Source organism: Oncorhynchus tshawytscha, linkage group LG25 (genome assembly GCF_018296145.1).
Source record: "Oncorhynchus tshawytscha isolate Ot180627B linkage group LG25, Otsh_v2.0, whole genome shotgun sequence".
Classification (NCBI taxonomy): domain Eukaryota; kingdom Metazoa; phylum Chordata; class Actinopteri; order Salmoniformes; family Salmonidae; genus Oncorhynchus; species Oncorhynchus tshawytscha.
The window spans coordinates 5949591-5969745 of NC_056453.1; positions in this window are offsets into that span (position 1 = coordinate 5949591).

The window sequence follows — 20155 nt, forward strand, 5'->3', positions numbered from 1 at the left end:
GCTATTCCCTCCGCAAGGCAATCAAACAAGCTAAGCGTCAGTATAGAGACAAAGTAGAGTCGCAATTCAACGGCTCAGACACAAGAGGTATGTGGCAGGGTCTACAGTTAATCACAGACTACAAAAAGAAAATCAGCCCCGTCACGGACCACGATGTCCTGCTCCCAGACAAACTTAACAACTTCTTGCTCGCTTTGAGGTCAATACAGTTTCAACGACACGGCCCGCTACCAGAACCTGCGGGCTCTCCTTCACCGCAGCCAACGTGAGTAAAGCATTTAAACGTGTTAACTCTCGCAAGGCTTCCGGCCCAGACGGCATCCCTAGCCGCGTCCTCAGAGCATGCGCAGACCAGCTGGCTGGTGTGTTTACGGACATATTCAATCAATCCTTATCCCAGTCTGCTGTTACCACATGCTTCAAGAGGGCCACCATTGTTCCAGTTCCCAAGAAAGCTAAGATAACTGAGCTAAATGAGTGCTTTGAGAGACTAATTCATCGACTACAGCTCAGCATTTAACGCCATAGTACCCTCCAAAATCGTCATTAAGCTCAAGACCCTGTGTCTCAACCCCGCCCTGTGCAACTGGGTCTTGGACTTCCTGACGGGCCACCCCCAGGTGGTGAGGGTAGGAAACAACATCTCCACCCCGCTGATCCTCAATACTGGGGCCCCACAAGGGTGCGTTCTCAGCCCTCTACTGTACTCCCTGTTCACCCTGCGTGGCCATGCATGCCTCCAACTCGACACTACAGTGGTAGGCTTGATTACCAACAACGACGAGACGGCCTACAGGGAGGAGGTGAGGGCTCTCGGAGTGTGGTGTCAGGAAAATAACCTCACACTCAACGTCAACAAAACAAAGGAGCTGATCGTGGACTTCAGGGAACAGCAGAGGGAGCACCCCCCCATCCACATCAACGGGACAGTAATGGATAAGGTGGAAAGTTTTAAGTTCCTCGGCGTACACATCACGGACAAACTGAAATGGTCCACCCACACAGACAGCGTGGTGAAGAAGGCGCAATAGCGCCTCAGGAGGCTGAAGAAATTCAGCTTGTCACCAAAAACACTCACAAACTTTTACAGATGCACAATCGAGAGCATCCTGTCGGGCTGTATCACCGTCTGGTACGGCACTGCTCCGCCCACAACCGTAAGTCTCTCCAGAGGGTAGTGAGGTCTGCACAACGCATCACCGGGGGCAAACTACCTGCTCTCCAGGACACCTACACCACCCGATGTCACAGGAAGGCCAAAAAGATCATCAAGTACGACAACCACCCGAGCCACTGCCTGTTCACCCCGCTATCATCCAGCAAGCGAGGTCAGTACAGGTGCATCAAAGATGGGACCGAGAGACTGAAAAACAGCTCTATCTAAAGGCCATCAGACTGTTAAACAGTCATCACTAACATTGAGTGGCTGCTGCCAACATATTGACTCAATCTCTAGCCACTTAATAATAAAAAATTGGATGTAATAAATGTATCACTCGTCACTTTAAACTATGCCCCTTTATGTAATGTTTACATACCCTACACTACTCATCTCATATGTATATACTGTACTCTATACCATCTACTGCATCTTGCCTATGCCGTTCGGCCATCGCTCATCCATATATTTGTATGTACATATTTTCATTCATTCCTTTACACTTGTGTGTATAAGGTAGTTGTTGTGAAATTGTTAGATTATTTGTTAGATATTACTGCATGGTCAACTAGAAACACAAGCATTTCACTACACTCGCATTAATATCTGCTAACCATGTGTATGTGACAAATACAATTTGATTTGATTTGATTCGATAGGCCATTGTGGAGTGAATTTATTTAGGATTTAAATGGAAAAGTAATTTCTGATTTATCAGAAACTCAGCCATCTCTTTAAAAACCTTTCTGGTGCAGGCGTTCCGTTAGCGACCCACCTCGACAACATCCGGTGAATTTGCAGAGCGCCAAATTCAAAATCGAAAACCGCAATATTAAACATTCATGATAATACAAGTGTCATACCTGATTCTTTAGCTTAGAATCTTGGCAATCCAACCGCATCGTCGGATTTCAAAAAGGCTTTATGGCGAAAGCACAGCATTCGATTTTCTGTGGTCAGCTCCCCACAACAGCATATTATCCAAACAAGCATTTGGTAGGCGTCATTGAGTTCAGTAATCCATCCATTCAGAATGCAGACATAGCAGTTCCAAAAGTTACCAGTAAGGTTTATCCAAACAAATCAAACAACGTTTCTAATTCATTATTAGGTACTCTAATATCTAAATAAACAATAATATTTAATTCGGAGCAAACTATTTTCAATAGGAAATAGGAAACCCAGCGTGCACACTCGGACACGTGCGCAATAAGACTAGATTTGCCATAGAGCTCCCTTAGGATAAACAACTATTCCTCTTTGGTTTTTCTAAAACAAGCCTGAAACCATGTATAAGGACTGTTGACATCTAGTGGAAGCCATTGGAACTGCAATTTGGAAGGCTGAAGTCTTTGTTTTCAAAAGCTTAACCTTTGAATTGGCTGGCAGGTCAACAGAAAAAAAATGTGTCCTGGGGTTTTCGCCTGCCAAATCAGTTCTGTTATACTCACAGACATAACTTTAAGTTTTAGAAACTTTAGAGTGTTTTCGATCCAATAGTACCATGCATATGCATATCCTAGCTTCTGGGCCTGAGTAGCAGGTAGTTTACTTTGGGCACCTCAGTCATCCAAACTTCCGAATACTGCCCCCTATCCCTAACAAGTTTTTAACCAATCCTTTTTGTACCGTGTGCCTACATACCAAATGTTTTGTTATTTGGTCTTATGGTTCATAAGAATACGTTTTTCAAATGTCTTCCAAAATTACCAAGATGTGGGAAGATTTATCCTGACAGACCTTATTGGTCCTTGAGGCAATTTTCTCAGCATGATGAAAGATACATATAACGTTTCAAGTCTCTAGGTCAAACAGGATGAGGGATATGAGGCTTTAAGTGAGACTGCATATAACAGCGGCACCTATAGACTAATCGGTACTATTATTTTTGACCAAGTTACTCATGGCCTCAAGTTTCTGTGTGCCAAATTAGAAAAAAGTTACCAGTCCACGCTTGAGTTATTTGATCATGTCAACAAAAATGTTATGAATCAGAGAATAACAATAGGTTTAACAGCTTTGTTAAGAACAAATTCTTATTTCACAATGATGGCCTACCCTGGCCAAACATTCCCCTAACCCGGACGATGCTGGGCCAATTGCGCACTGCCCTATGGGACTCCCAATCAAGGTTGGTTGTGATACAGCCCGCGTTCAAACCAGGGTCCGTAGTGACGCCTCTGGCACTGAGATGCAGTGCCTAAGACCACTGCGCTACTCGGGAGCCTTCACTCGGGAGCTGTGAACCCTTAATAATGCTATGTATATAGTGCCTTTCAAGGACCCAAAGTTGCTTTACAATTGTATAAAAAACAAGAAACAAAAATCTAAAAACAATGCCAGCCCTTTCATTGGGCTCAAGGAAAGAAAAGAGTGTGCTGTGTTAGTGCATGAGTGTGTGTGTGGGAGAGAGTGTGAGTGTTTGCGAGCAGGGTGTGTGTGTGGATGGGGGGGGGCAGGCCATGGTGAAGAGGTGGGTATTTAGGCAGGTTGATAGATGGTGATGGACTCAGGGTCATGGAAAGCTGGAGGGATGGAGTTCCAAAGCCAACGGCACAATCCTGGAGAAGGTCACGTCACGTCACGGAAGCTCTGGAGCTTGGACCTGGGGACAATAAGGTGGCCTGCTGTAAGCAGGATGGAGTGAGCGTGTGGGTTGGTAGGGGAGAAGAAGGTCTGAGAGGTAAGGGAAGGCAAGATGGTGGAGAGCTTAGTAGGTCAGAAGGCGATTCTTGTATTCAATGCGGTGGGAGACAGGGAGCCAGTGGAGTACACAGAGGGGAAGGGTCAATTAGTGAGAATTCAGGCTGCAGAGTTTTGAACTATTTGGAGCTTATGAAGGGAGCTTGAGCTCATGTCGTTGAGTAGTGAGTTGCAATAGTCAAGTCTGGAGGAGATTAATGTATGGATGAGGTTTTCAGTGGCATGAAGGGAGAGGACCTGACTTTGGCAATGTTGCTGATGTGGAAGAATGAGGATTTGACAGTCTGTCTGATGCGATGGTTGAAGGAGGGTAAGGTGAGTTGAGGTCAAATCAAACTCCCATCATCCTCTTGGGTTGGGTAGCTCCTGTAAGGATTCACCCAAGGGAACACTAATTAAGATTTGTGCACATTGAGTGCCTGAGTTTTAGGAATACATGTGTATGTGTATATTGGAGTGCTTGAGAAAACGCTGAAGACAATCAATCAATCTCATATGGACTAATAAAGTATATCTGTCCATCTCATCTTACATGCAGATCAGCCCAGCATCAAACCATTGAGTAAATCAGGCAACGTTAACTTCAAACTTCGTCCCCAAAGGTCAAGCTAACTCTCATCGTTTGTATCAACCTTTGCAGCCAAAGGGGGGATGGCTTCCCTCCCTACCACCTCGACCTGCTACCCCTCCATCAACACATCTCATTATCCTTCCATCTCTGCTTGCTCTCTCTCTTCCCTCTCTTTTTAGAGCCCTGTTTTAAGGACACAGGTCTGGTGAAGCGGAAATTTTGGCTGTCGCCTGGTGTTTGCATTCAACCGTGGACCAGTGGAGTGACATTTGGAGGCGGGGGAACCAAAACGATCAGAGCAGATGGACGGACAGGGCAGGGTTTCGCCTCGGGACTGGTCGAAAGCAGGGTTGGAGGTAGAGAGAAGGGGTAAAATTTCTAAACTGCACCCCCAACCAAAACTTAATCCAATAATGCACAGTTTGAGAAAACTTGAGAATAGATGGGCAGCTATAGTGGGGTGGGGGCATGGAGGAAAAGAGAGGGAGTGAGATGCCAGACAGAGAGAGAGAGAGAGAGAGAGACAGAGAGAGAGAGAGAGAGAGGGAAGGAAGGAAGGTTTGTTCATTCGTTAATCCCCCTAAACCCCCCTACCCCTGATCTGTTCATCCCAATCTTTCGCTCCAGTGAAAAAACGTTTCCCCTCTAGGGCTAGATAAGAAGACCTCTGGAGAATGTCAGATGCCTGACTTGGTCCGTACCTCTCTCCTCCTGTTTTTACCTTTCATTTCCTCCCTCTCTCAACTGTACCCCTCACCCCTGGCCTTCTTTCTCTCTGTCCATCAAATCACTCAGTTCTATGGCAAGGACATGTAAGGAGGATTTTGAAAATAGTCCACTATGAAGAGGTCGTTTGAACTTTTTACGTCATGACTTTAACTTGTCATAATAATTCTAGAGATTGTTTGGTGATATTTCATCTATTTCGCCATGAATCTTATATTTTAAAACACACTGGTTGTGAAACTAACAGCCTGACTCTATGTTGCGTATGTGGGTGTGTCTCAATGAGGAAATTAATTACAGAGAAAAGTAATTTAGAGGCTAACATCACGCTTCTGTTATGAGCTGGAAAGTCTGAGTCATTGCTATGTTGGCCATGAGAAACTTAATATACAGTATATAACGTACACATCAATCATATACATAGACTGCATTGTCTTCAACAGGCATTGCGGTTACATTAGAACAGGGATGGGCAACTTTGATGAGGGAGGGGCCACAACAAATCCGAACTCTTCATTAGAACAGCGGCTCGCGGGTCTCCATGCAGTCAGAGCCGGCACTGAGTGAACGCTTGTTTACTGAATAGTCCACACATAGCATAATATAAGTGTAAATATACACTTCATAACACTGACAAATACAGTGCATTTGGAAAGTGTTCAGACCCCTTCCCTTTTCCCACATTTCCTTACATTGCAGCCTTATTCTAAAATGTATTATATCATTGTTTTTATTCATCAATCTACGCACAACACACCATAATGATGAAGTTAATTTATTTATTTACTAAAAATAAAAAAAAACAGAAAAATCTTGTTGACATAATTATTTAGACCCTTTGCCATGAGACTTTGCTATGAGCTCCGGTGCATCCTGTTTCCATCATCCTTGAGATGTTTCTGCAACTTGATTGGAGTCCACCTGTGGTAAATTCAATTGATTGGACAGGATTTGGAAAGGCACACACCTGTCTATATAAAGGTCAGAGTAAAAACCAAGCCATGGGGTCGAAGGAATTGTCCGTGGAGCTCAGAGACAGAATTGTGTCAATTGCACAGATCTGGGGAAGGGTACCCAACATTTCTGTAGCAATGAATGTCCCCAAGAAGGGATCCACAGTGGCCTCCGTCAAGAACCCGATGGTCACTCTGACAGAGCTCCAGACTTCCTCTGTGGAGATAGAACCTTCCAGAAGGCCATCTCTGCAGCACTCCAATAATCAGGCCTTTATGGCAGAGTGGCCAGACGGAAGCCACTCCTCAGTAAAAGGCACATGACAGCCCGCTTGGAGTTTGCCATAAGGAACTTAAAGGACTCTCAGACCACGAGAAACAAGATTCTCTGGTCTGATGCAACCAAGATTGAACTCTTTGGACTGAATGCCAAGTGTCAAGTATGGAGGAAACGTGTCACCATCCCTATGGTGAAGTATGGTGATGGCAGCATGCTTCACCACAGCATTGTGCGTGGGGAAGTTTTTCAGTGGCAGTTACTGGGAGACTAGTCAGGATCGAGGGAAAGATGAACGGAGCATAGTACAGAGAACCTTGATGAAAACCCGCTCCAGAGCACTCAGGAGGCAAAGATTCACCTTCCAACAGGACAACGACCCAAAAAGCACACAGCCAAGACAACGCAGGAGTGGCTTCGGGACAAGTCTCTGAATATCCTTGAGTGGTCCAGCCAGAGCCTGGACTTGAACTCAATCTAACATTACTGGAGAAACCTGAAAATAACTGTGCAGCGACTCTCCCCATCCAACCTGACAGAGCTTGAGAGGATCTACAGAGAAGAATGGAAGAAACTCCCAAAATACAGGTGTGCCAAGCTTGTAGTATCATACCCAAAAAGACATTTTATTTTACTAGGCAAGTCAGTTAAGAACAAATTCTTATTTTCAATGACGGCCTAGGAACAGTGGGTTAACTGCCTGTTCAGTGGCAGAACAACAGATTTTGTACCTTGTCAGCTCGGGGATTTGAACTTGCAACCTTTCGGTTACTAGGCCAATGTTCTAACCACTAGGCTACCCTGCCGCCCACATTAGGATGTAATCACTGCCAAAGGTGCTTCAACAAAGTACTGAGTAAAGGGTCTGAACACTTATGTGTAAAAGTGATATTTCAGCATTTCAACATTTTGAATACATTTCTAAAGAAACTTTTTGCTTTCGGTTATTGTGTGTAGATTTGAGGGGGAAAAAACATTTTAATCTATTTTAGAGTAAGGCTGTAACGTAACAAAATGTGAAAGAAGTCAAGGAATACTTTCTGAATGCACTGTATTCAAATACTCAAGAACCGGCATGGAAAGATGGCACATTTCTGTACATTTTGTGAATCAATAGGAAGAACCTCGGCCATCAGCCAAGTGATCATTGATCGGGACGGGCTGCCAATACCAGAAGTGAACATTCATGTCCATTGATCCCACAGCACGTGTGGGATGTGTGTGTGTGTGTGTGTGTGCGTGCATGCGAGTGTGTGTATGCCTGTATGTGTTAGTGATGTACTGTATTTGTCAGTGTGTAAGCAGAAACAAAAGGCTTACAGTGAATTGTAGATACATTACAAATGGTAACTGAAATAAGGAGAGCTCGAGTGATGGTCTTCATAGATGGGTCAAATGTATACTCTCCCATTACTCAATAAAACAGCATGAGATGTCAAATCAAACTTTATTGGTCACGTACACATGTTTAGCAGATCTTATTGCGGGTGTAGCGAAATGCTTACAACAGCTGAGAAATGATGGTGGACACGTCAAAAGCAGAGTTCGAAGAGTTCTACGATCCCACGACAAACACAGAGACAGGCCAAGGTACAATCAAAGGTTCTTTATTATGAACTCACCTTTTACAACCAGGACAATACAGTGTCACTACAGCCCAACGCTAACTATGAGCACCGGAGCAAACTGAAACAGCAGTTGATTCACTCACGGAGTGGTGGCCAATGTTGTTCGGCACTTTTCAAGCAGGGTTCGGCTGTCAATGGCAGGTACGGTTGTCGGTGGCTGCTTGCTGGGCTGCCTCTAGTGCTACGCCGGGCCTGTTGGGTTGTAGCGCTGGGTGGAGCCTCTCGCAGCTGCGTCGAGCGTGTCCTACGTGTCTGTAGTCGCGAGGGACACAAAACATACAATTAGAGCATGTTCTGGCCAACTCACACATTCAACACAAGCACTTTCCTTCAGTAGTGCTATAGAGAGCATTGTGATTTGTGTCTTTTTCCCACAGCAGGCAAACAGCGGAGATGAGCAGCAGAAACTAGGCAGATGTCCGTCGGTCGAGAGGTCCCTGGTCCAAATGACACGCTGAAGGTAAGTTCCAGTTCCTTTTAACTCTAGTTCTGGGGCGTGTTTAGCAATTAGTTTGGGGAGGGAGTAGGTGATAGGGATTTGGCCACAACTGTCTCAATCAATGTAGACCGTGCCAATCTGGGGGATCACAGCACACCATGCAAGCAAACAAATAGCTCATGCAATTCAATTTCACATGTGAAAATGGCAGCAATTAAATAAAAGGCAATTGTTGTAAACAACACACAGCATACATGATTAAAAGGCACTCATAAATAGGCATGATATAAAATAATAAGACCTGCTGATACGTGATGTAAAAAAGAATGGCACTCTAGTTTAGTAAGAGTCCGTGTCACTTGCGACAGATACATTTATAGTATCCACAACCAGGCCATGGGCAAAGGAAGGTCCCTAAACACTACACAACAGACTAGAATACAAACTCAACCGACTTCTGTCTCTACACTACATACAATAATACAGTTGCACTGCTTTTAAAGTTCCCCTTGGCCATGACACATCTTTTTATTCATCATCCCCGTTTATTCAATTTACCAACATAAATTACTCTCATTTTGTGACTTTCATGTCAAAACTCACTCAACTGTCTTGTAATGTTAAAGGAAAAAGGGTACCCTTTAACCAGTGTATGTGTTTACACAGACAATTATCTCTTTAATAATAATAATACATTCATAAACATACGCATGTGGACTGGGCCGATTGACAAGGCAAATGCTAGACTAGTGAAGGAAGACATGTGCATCTCAGACACTTCTCTCTTCACGTAAGCTGAGCGGCAGGTAGCCTAGCAGTTAAGAGCCAGTCGCTGAAAGATTTCTGGTTCGATTCCCTGAGCTGACTCGGTGAACAATCTGTCAATGTGCTCTTGAGCAAGGCGCTTAACCCTAATTGCTCCTATAAGTAGCTCTGGATAAGAGCATCTATTAAAATGTATAATGCTGTTATGGAATCTATTGGTTGGAGTTGGGGGGTTTATGAAAGCCTAAGAAATGCAGAATTCCTTGTCAGCATTAATGCTGATCACTCCCACCATCATTGATACAGTAGATAAGCGGAGATCACTATGTAAGGGAGGGCATCACAGCCATCACCGTGACCCCAGGCCCACTGTGACTGGACTTCAATACTCTCCTGAGAGCAACGGATGTTTGACACAGATACAGTGGTAAAAGGCAGGCAAAATGAATAACAAGGCAAGTAAAATGAATGTTACAGGGAGAGAGGATGGAGAGATAAATAGAGAGAGAGGAGAAGACAGATGATAGCATGCTGTTGGAATGAGGCATACTCCCGCTCGTATCCATCTGGGGGAGGAGAAGAAGGAATATCACACTGGGGACAAAACATAAAAATCTAATGGGAGAGGGAGTGAAAAAATCATCAACCCCCGAATGACTGAAACATGAAGTGCCTGTCTTTATGGTTCAAGAACAATGTCCTGCATTCTTTCTCCCTAACCACAAAACTGCAGGGCACTTACCCTGGCTCACACACACACATACAATGGCACACACATACCTCCCCACACACATACAATGTCTGTATGTGCACACGCACACACCCACTCACATACACACACACACACACACTCACACACACTCAGGCATGCATGCACGCACATACATACACACACATATACATACCCTTTTCTCCAAGGGGCCGGTTGCTGGTTGTGTGTTTTGCTGGTTGTGTGTTGGACATTTAAGGATGCAGGGGAGGGATCTTCGACTACGAGTTTATTTTTATCAGGTGGGGGAGTAGCCAGGATGGGGTGCTGTAACATTTATTTGCTGCCATTGGAAATCTTTGACCTCAAAGTTGTAAATCTGTCAAAGGAGTCTAGCCAGCCCAACAGGAAACATTGAAAGGAAAGAGAGGTGAAGAGGGGCAAGAGCACACCCCATGTCTCAAACATTTCAAAAGAGGCAGTTTGGGGTTAGCAATTTGCTTACAATCCTGCAACTGATCCCTCACAGCCGGAGAAGAATCTTTCCCCCCACCCCCTCGTCCCCCCACTCCCCTGTCCATCCAGCCTCCGCCTGTTTGTTGATCAGCCCACTCCCAACTCAAGCAGCACCCACATGCTCTTTTGAAGTGTGAACTCAAAGTCCCCCTGCTCATACTGTCACTTCAAGTGCACTCCAAAATGCATAGGTTAAGTGCACTCGCTTTGCAATGAAGGTCTACAAGTGAAGTGCCCTTTGGGTCTGCCAGTGAATGCCCCCTCTCTGTGCCAGTGGGGCCTGGTGATTGGACATGCTACGGGGGCATAAAATGCATCTTCTTGGGCCGCTGACCTGGGAACTCCTCATCTTGGCACAAGGTGGCACGCTGTCACAGGCTTGCCCTGGTAACAGCTCAATTAGCCACCCGGGCACTGCGGGCACTGCCACCCCGTCACAAGACGCCTCCTTTCAAACCCCCGGGCACAGACAAGTGGAAAGCAACAAGAGGATGGTGAGAGAGGAAAATCAAGAGTTATACCAGCCAACTACTGTACATAGTTTCTTTTAAGAAACTACGTAAACAGGATTTCCCATTTTGTATCTATATACTGTATATAATGTACTTCTTCAAATAAAATAATGTTTAAAAAAGTTAACGTAAGTATAGGCTTTTGTGTTCTGCAGAATATTCTGGAAGTCTTTTGAGTCTGAGTTGTGTGTCTGAACTATAGATCAAAAGTGCTTTTGTTTGACTTTCCCAAACAAGAGGCCTTATTACCAAACGTCAGATTGTAGTGTAAAATGTGAGTGTTTCATAAGGTGTTAGGTGTGCAGTGTTGATCCATAGTAGGATTGAAAGGATGTGGGAACAGGCGGGAGACATGGGGAGTGTGAGAAAAGCTATGGGGGCTAAAGAGGGTCTCTGTGCACCCCCTTCTCACCCCAAACCCCAAAATAATAACTAACACTTTGCACTTGACTTTTTTTTCCTTCCCCTTATTTGCTCTGACTTTGCTGAACGCTATGTTATTGAGGAAACATTTGCTTACTATGACTGACGTGGCTGTCCCACTGTGCTATCTTAAGATGAATGCACTAACTAAGTCTTTCTGGATAAAACTGCTCAATTACTCAAATGTTAAAATGTGAATTCCTGTGTTTGTGCCACAACACACAGCCACTACACTACGTTGTCAACTACTCATATTATTATGGGTGTGGGCTTTTTCACACTTCAGCCGATTGAGAGAATGTGAAGTGTGAAGCCTCAGTCGTGCTAAGGGGCCAACTGTGTGTGTGTTTGCATGTGTGTGATAGGGGCCCCTGCAGCTATGACCCGCAGAACCGGATATGTGCCAAATGAAGTGAGTGGCAAGAGGTACGTGTCAAATGTGGTTTGTGTGTTCCTGTGTCACATATCCTTTACAATTTGCTACAGTTGTAAATAGCCTTGTTAGACATAGTGAACTAACTTGAGCAATGTATAAATATTCAACAAATATTCACATGACCAGCATACTGAAGCTAAATATGAATTTCCGGGATCTTAAATTTCCCTAATTAGAGATGGAAATAGAATCATCTACAACAGTAACGTTGCACATGGAAAGTCAATTCCCCCCACACAACGTAGGTACAATTTAATCAAACTATCACCGGAATAATTATTCCAATGCATTTGATTTGATTTGAGCATCCCATTTGAGCTGTCATGGACACACACTTCTCGAGTTAGCAGTGTTTTGGGTGAGGGAAAGGGGGAGTTACTGTATGTGGGGAGAATGGGGCATGATAAGGGGAACGGGTTGTTATAACAGATATACATGTGGTTTCAGAAAAGGGAGAAATGAAACTTGGAGGCTGCAGCTGCTGAAGAAAGGAAGAAACCCGCGTGAATTAGCAGGCGTAGCTCTCCTATCAGTGAGTCATACTCAGCAAAACCAGCTTGTGGGTATTATTGACACCATCACCATTTCCACACAGCAGTGAAATGACCTTTTTGAGTCATTGCCTTTGCTCTTCCTCAGAAATACTCAGGACACACATACAAATCTGACTATAAATCTGAACATTTTAACAGGTTCCTATTTTTGGGAGGGCACATTTTGGTGAAACTTTTTTTTAACATTGAAAATAGCATGACTTAGCACCATCTTATCTTATGTTACTTCTGTTACACCTTAAAATGGTGCCACGGGGAACCTGTGCAAGACATTGGAACGCACAGATGCCTGCACACGCACTCACACAGACAGATAGACAGACACACACCTCTTTCCCAGTCTCGCAGACTCCAAGTATAAGCCCTGAGCTCCAGTATGAAATCAACATTGGGTCTGCAGGAAATGAGTGATCTCCACTTTGAGATAACAGAGGAAGGAAGGGAGGAAGAGGAGGAGACAAAGAAAATGAAAAGAACAGGGCTTTGAGTACCACACCGAAATGTATAAATTGTGGCACTCGCCAACCCTCGATTTCCCCAGAGCTATTTCAACACAAGGCTTATAGTGAAGGAGTCACTTTATGAAACACTTTGTAAGTGTTGTTCTTTCCCTGTAGGTTTTTTTTCTGCCTGGTATTAAGAGTAGATGTTGGACAAGCCAGTTGTTTCACAGAGGTTGTTTTTGATGGGATTCTTTCAGAGTCAACATGACCGTATGTGTAAAATGTTTGTCATGGATCCCCCCGGTACTGCTGCTCAATCTGTTCACCAGTTCCGGAGGTCTACGTCGCCGGCTTTCTAGGCTTCACTGGACGGGATTCATTATCATCAACCCCGGACTGTCTTGTCTGATCACACACACCTGGTTCCCATTTCCCCTGATTAGTATGTTCCATATGTGCCCTCTGTTCCCTCTGTCTTCGTTGGGTATTGTTCCCATGTCCGTTGGTGGTGTGAGTACCTATGCGTTAGTGCAGCTGTTATGCTGCGTGCTTTATATATTGTGTATTACGGGTATCGTCCCGTGTCGGTCAACGAGGTTTACCATCAATCTTTTGTTTGGGTACAGCCCAGTGTTTTTATATACGTGTTTGTTTTGGGTGTATTAAAAACCCTATTGTGTATTCCTGCGCCTGTCTCCAAATCTTTTATACCAGCGTGACAATGTTATATACCAGACGACCTCTGCATAACTGTCGCACAGTGTACTAAGTACACTGATGTACAGTTGAAGTCAGAAGTTTACATACACCTTAGCCAAATACATTTAAACTCAGTTGAACAATTCCTGACATTTAATCCAGTTCAGTTAGGATCACCACTTTATTTTAAGAATGTGAAATGTCAGAATAATAGTAGAGTGAGATTTATTTCAGCTTTTATTTCTTTCATCACATTCCCAGTGGTTCTGAAGTTTACATACACTCAATTAGTATTTGGTAGCATTGCCTTTAAATTGTTTAACTTGGGTCAAACGTTTCAGGTAGCCTTCCACAAGCTTGGGTGAATTTTGGCCCAGTCCTCCTGACAGAGCTGGTGTAACTGAGTCAGGTTTGTAGGCCTCCTTGCTCGCACACGCTTTTTTAGTTCTGCCCACAAATTTTCTGTAGGATTGAGGTCAGGGCTTTGTGATGGCCACTCCAATACCTTGACTTTGTTGTCCTTAAGCCATTTTGCCACAACATTGGAAGTATGCTTGGGGTCATTGTCCATTTGGAAGACCCATTTGCGACCAAGCTTTAACTGATGTCTTGAGATGTTGCTTCAATATATCCACATAATTTTCCTACCTACCTCATGATGCCATCTATTTTGGGAAGTGCACCAGTCCCTCCTGCAGCAAAGCAAGAAGCTGCCACCCCCGTGCTTCACGATTGGGATGGTGTTCTTCGGCTTGCAAGCCTCCCCCTTTTTCCTCCAAACATTACGATGGTCATTATGGCCAAACAGTTCTATTTTTGTTTCATCAGACCAGAGGTCATTTCTACAAAAAGTACAGTCTTTGCACTCATCTGCAGTTGCAAACCGTAGTCTAGCTTTTTTATGGTGGTTTTGGAGCAATGGCTTCTTCCTTGCTGAGCGGCCTTTCAGGTTATGTCGATATAGGACTCATTTTACTGTGGATATTGTCAGGTGTTAGTTGTGCAGAGGTGAGAACGGAGTCAGGCGCAGGACACAGAACTGAGTAAAATTACGAACTTTACTGGGGAAAAATAATCAGGAAAAATAAATCCACGCAGGGATCACAAACCCTAACACAAAAGACTAACACAAACCAGGAACAATCACGCACAAAACATAATTGGAGCCAGAGGGTTAAATAGGGAAATAATAATAATTCAATGGGAACCAGGTGTGTACACTCAAGACATAACAAATGGAAAACAGAAACATGGATCGGTGGAAGCTAGAAAGCCAGTGACGACGAGCGCCGAACGCCACCCGAACAAGGAGAGGCACCGACTTCAGCGGAAGTCATGACAGATATAGATACTTTTGTACCCGTTTCTTCCAGAATCTTCACAAGGTCCATTACTGTTGTTCTGGGATTGATTTGCACTTTTCGCACCAAAGTACGTTAATCTCTAGTAGACAGAACGTGTCTCCTTCCTGAGCGGTATGACGGCTGCGTGGTCCCATGGTGTTTATACTTATGTACTATTATTTGTATAGATGAACGTGGTACCTTCAGAAGTTTGGAAATTGCTCCCAAGGATGAACCAGACTTGTGGAGGTCTACAATTTATTTCCTGAGGTCTTGGCTGATTTCGTTTGATTTTCCCATGATGTCAAGCAAAGAGGCACTGAGTTTGAAGGTAGGCCTTGAAATACATCCACAGGTACACCTCCAATGGACTCAAATTATGTCAATTAGCCTCAGAAGCTTCTAAAGCCATGACATCCTTTTCTGGAATTTCCCAAGCTGTTTAAAGGCACAGTCAACTTAGTGTATGTAAACGTCTGACCCACTGGAATTGAGATCGTGAATTAAGTGAAATAATCTGTCTAAACAATTGTTGGAAAAATGACTTGTGTCATGCACAAAGTAGATGTCCTAACCGACTTGCCAAAACTATAGTGTGTTAACAAGAAATTTGTGGAGTGTTTGAAAAATGAGTTTTAATGACTCCTAACTAACTGTATGTAAACTTCCGACTTCAGCTGTACATACTTCAGCCTAAATGGTTTACTTGCATGTTGATGCTAATAGACATGGAACCTTGTGCTAAGAGAATGGTTTGTAATTCAACAAACTTATGAGGAGGAAAAGATACTGGATATACTGACGAGATGCTTGTGTCTCCGCCCTGACAATGGGATTCATTATTCCTCTCTTTGGATTGGTGTTGATGTTGATGACAACTGCCTGTGTCCAATGGAGAGTGAGATGCAATGCTTGGCTCATGATTATGCATTAACCGCCTCGAACGAAACTTCTATTACATCAAATAACCCTCAAGTATCAAAATAGCCTTACGTTCTTATCTGGACTAAATTCAACACTCTCATTGCCTCCCATACAAAAACTCCTGACTTGCTTAATAACTAATGATCTGCTTAACTTGGACAGATTGTGGTGGGAACAAACCATCTCGCTTCGCCTCTTCCTCTCTGGAGGCCCTTTCATAGAGCTGGAATCCTTAATTGGTGAAATTGTCCATTTGGAATATTACAACAACAAAGAAGTTACTGCAAACCACTAACACTGCCCCCCAGACGTCATTGCATGCACGATAGAACAGTGGAATAGGTACGACCAAATAAATGTCATGTAGCAAGGCACCTCTCCTCTGTTTCTCCTCAGTTTCATCAACAAAACAATGCACACACACACGCACACGCACGCACACACACACACACACACACACACACACACACACACACACACACACACACACACACACACACACACACACACACACACACACACACACACACACACACACACACACACCGTACCTCCTGGTGTAAAGAGGTGGGGTAGCAATGAGGGGTTGGGTAAATGGCTTTTACATTTCCACTGAATGAGTGACTTACAACTGTGGACGACTGCAGCTGTTTCTGATTTGAGGGAACAAAGAAGGGGGGAATGGCAGCGATCTGAGCGATCGCTACTCTGGACTGGGCTTCACTCTTTTAATGGGCCAACATCTGTCAGGAATGACACAGATGTAGCCATGTGTGTGTATAGGGGGCTGGGAAGCAACAGGATATGTCTATATCTACAGGCAAATATTACAGCTGTACAGAGAGAAAGCGAGGGAGGGTAGAGGAGTTACTGCTCGCCAGAACTGAGTGATAGCGGAGGTCAGCTCATTTGGGGGTGAGAGGAAGAGAGGAGGAGAGGAGTACAGTGTTTCAGATTCCGCAGATGTAATGTAGAGAGAGAGGGAGAAGATACACTCCCAATGGCATGCTTAGACGAACACTCACTTATCTTATAAGGGGCATGAAGAATCACACGGTCACGGAGTGGAAAATCAGTCCTTCTAATCTAAGGTGCATCTGAAATGGCCCCCTTTTTACCTCTGTACTGCACCCCTCCATCTCCACTCCCCTCTGCGCAACATTTTGTTTCCTGCTGCTATTGAATGCAGCCCAGCCTTCAGAGGCTCCTGCTGCTGCACTGCAGCCTCGTAAAACATAGCAGGTCTAAATCACATGATCGGGGTCTGGGACTTGGACACAGAGGCAGAGGTTGGAGTGGGGGGTTTAGTATGGAGCAGAGCTAGACCTGGGTGTCAGAGAACAGTACAGTACAGTACAGTACAGTGGAGTTAGGCTGGGGTTACCTTTCTTCAACTAAGGAAGAACAAATATAGCTGAAAAGCTGACCACGACTCCATTTTGTTGATCCCTGCCTACAGACAGAAACTAAAACAAGAAGCTCCCACGCTGAGGTCTGTTCAACGCTGGTCCGACCAATCTGATTCCACACTCCAAGACTGCTTCCATCACGTGGACTGGGATATGTTTCGTATTGCGTCAGACAACAACATTGACGAATACGCTGATTCGGTGTGCGAGTTCATTAGAACGTGTGTTGAAGATGTCGTTCCCATAGCAACGATTAAAACATTCCCAAACAAGAAACCGTGGATTGATGGCAGCATTCGCGTGAAACTGAAAGCGCGAACCACTGCTTTTAATCAGGGCAAGGTGACCGGAAATATGACCGAATACAAACAGTGTAGCTATTCCCGCCGCAAGGCAATCAAACAAGCTAAGCGTCAGTATAGAGACAAAGTAGAATCTCAATTCAACGGCTCAGACACAAGAGGTATGTGGCAGGGTCTACAGTCAATAACGGATTACAAAAAGAAAACCAGCCCCGTCACGGACCAGGATGTCTTGCTCCCAGGCAGACTAAATAACTTTTTTGCCCGCTTTGAGGACAATACAGTGCCACTGACAGGGCCTGCAACCAAAACATGCGGCCTCTCCTTCACTGCAGCCGAGGTGAGTAAAACATTTAAACGTGTTAACCCTCGCAAGGCTGCAGGCCCAAACGGCATCCCCAGCCGCGCCCTCAGAGCATGCGCGGACCAGCTGGCTGGTGTGTTTACGGACATATTCAATCAATCCCTATCCCAGTCTGCTGTTCCCACATGCTTCAAGAGGGCCACCATTGTTCCTGTTCCCAAGACAGCTAAGGTAACTGCGCTAAACGACTACCACCCCGTAGCACTCACTTCCGTCATCATGAAGTGCTTTGAGAGACTAGTCAAGGACCATATCACCTCCACCCTCCCTGACACCCTAGACCCACTCCAATTTGCTTACCGCCCAAATAGGTCCACAGACGATGCAATCTCAACCACACTGCACACTGCCCTAACCCATCTGGACACCTCAGGAGGCTGAAGAAATTCGGCTTGTCACCAAAAGCACTAACAAACTTCTACAGATGCACAATCGAGAGCATCCTGGCGGGCTGTATCACCGCCTGGTACGGCAACTGCTCCGCCCACAACCGTAAGGCTCTCCAGAGGGTAGTGAGGTCTGCACAACGCATCACCGGGGGCAAACTACCTGCCCTCCAGGACACCTACACCACCCAATGTTACAGGAAGGCCATAAAGATCATCAAGGACAACAACCACCCGAGCCACTGCCTGTTCACCCCGCTATCATCCAGAAGGCGAGGTCAGTACAGGTGCATCAAAGCTGGGACCGAGAGACTGAAAAACAGCTTCTATCTCAAGGCCATCAGACTGTTAAACAGCCACCACTAACATTGAGTGGCTGCTGCCAAGACACTGACTCAACTCCAGCCACTTTAATAATGGGAATTGATGGGAAATGATGTAAAATATATCACTAGCCACTTTAAACAATGCTACCTAATATAATGTTTACCTACCCTACATTATTCATCTCATATGTATACGTATATACTGTACTCTATATCATCTACTGCATCTTTATGTAATACATGTATCACTAGCCACTTTAACTATGCCACTTGGTTTATGTACATATTCTTTATCTCCTTACACTTGTGTGTATAAGACAGTAGTTTTGGAATTGTTAGTTAGATTACTTGTTGGTTATTACTGCATTGTCGGAACTTGAAGCACAAGCATTTCGCTACACTCGCATTAACATCTGCTAACCATGTGTATGTGACAAATAAAATTTGATTTGATTTGATTTGAAATAAGTGAAAGAAAAGCAAAGGTGTGTTTGTAAAAGAGGGATAAAGAGAACGTGAGTGAGAGAGTGAGAACGAAAAGAAACAAGACATTTGGTCTGTCCATTTCCCCTCTCCTCTGTCTGTTCCCGTTCTCTCTTCTATCACCTCTGTTCCCACTCTTTCCATCCCACCCTCATTCCCAAAAGTATCCCCTTTCCTTTTTTCTAGCTCAGTGCTGCACCGTCACCTCTGGTCAGCCTTGGAACCATCTAGTGAGACTGTCTCCCTCTCCCCTTTTAGCAATGTGATCTGACATCCAAATGGAGCATTGTCACCCCAGTAGCAATACAAGCAATTCAGCCATGCTATTTTCTCCTTACCTGACGAGCTCTAGGTACGTCTCACTCTCCCATTCTCTCTTTCTTTCTTTCTCTCTCCCTCTATCTCTCTTTCTCACACACACACACACTCTTTCTCTTTTTCTCCCACTCTCAGATTGCTTCACCAAATCTCCCTCTCTCTCGCTCTCTCCCGCTCCCTTCCCCCTCCTCCTCCTCCCTCTCTCTACCCATTTCTGTAGGTGGGAACTCAACGTTTTGAGCTGTGGGTTGTTGTTCCAAAAAGGGGTAAGAGGGTCTGTTGGACTGTGTCCAACTGTTATTCAGGGAGAAACATTCTGTATCAACGTACAGTATCAAAGCATGTGAATGAATATTGGCTTTGTATTCACGTGTATCCACACTCTTAGGGTTCTTCGGCTGGCCCACAGGATAACCCTTCTTGGGTTCCAGGTAGAACCCTTTTGAGTTCCATGCCAAAGCCCCTGTGGAAAAGGTTCTACCTGAAACCCAAAAAGGTTCGGCAAAGGTTACTCCTTTGGGGACAGCCGAAGAACCCTTTTAGGTTCTACACACGTAGCACTTTTTTTTTTAAAGAGGGCAGAAGTCTGTGCTGTTGTTGGATGCAGTACGGATAAGGATTAATATATTGTGTAATGTACAGTATGTAGGCCCGCTGGCCCAGAGCCATATGTAGAGTTACAGTCTGTGACTGTGTAGACTATCTACAATATGTGATTTTGTGCAGTGTCTGTACTGTCATATGTACACATGCGTTGCTCGAGCTGTAGGCTCGGCGGTCTGTGTGG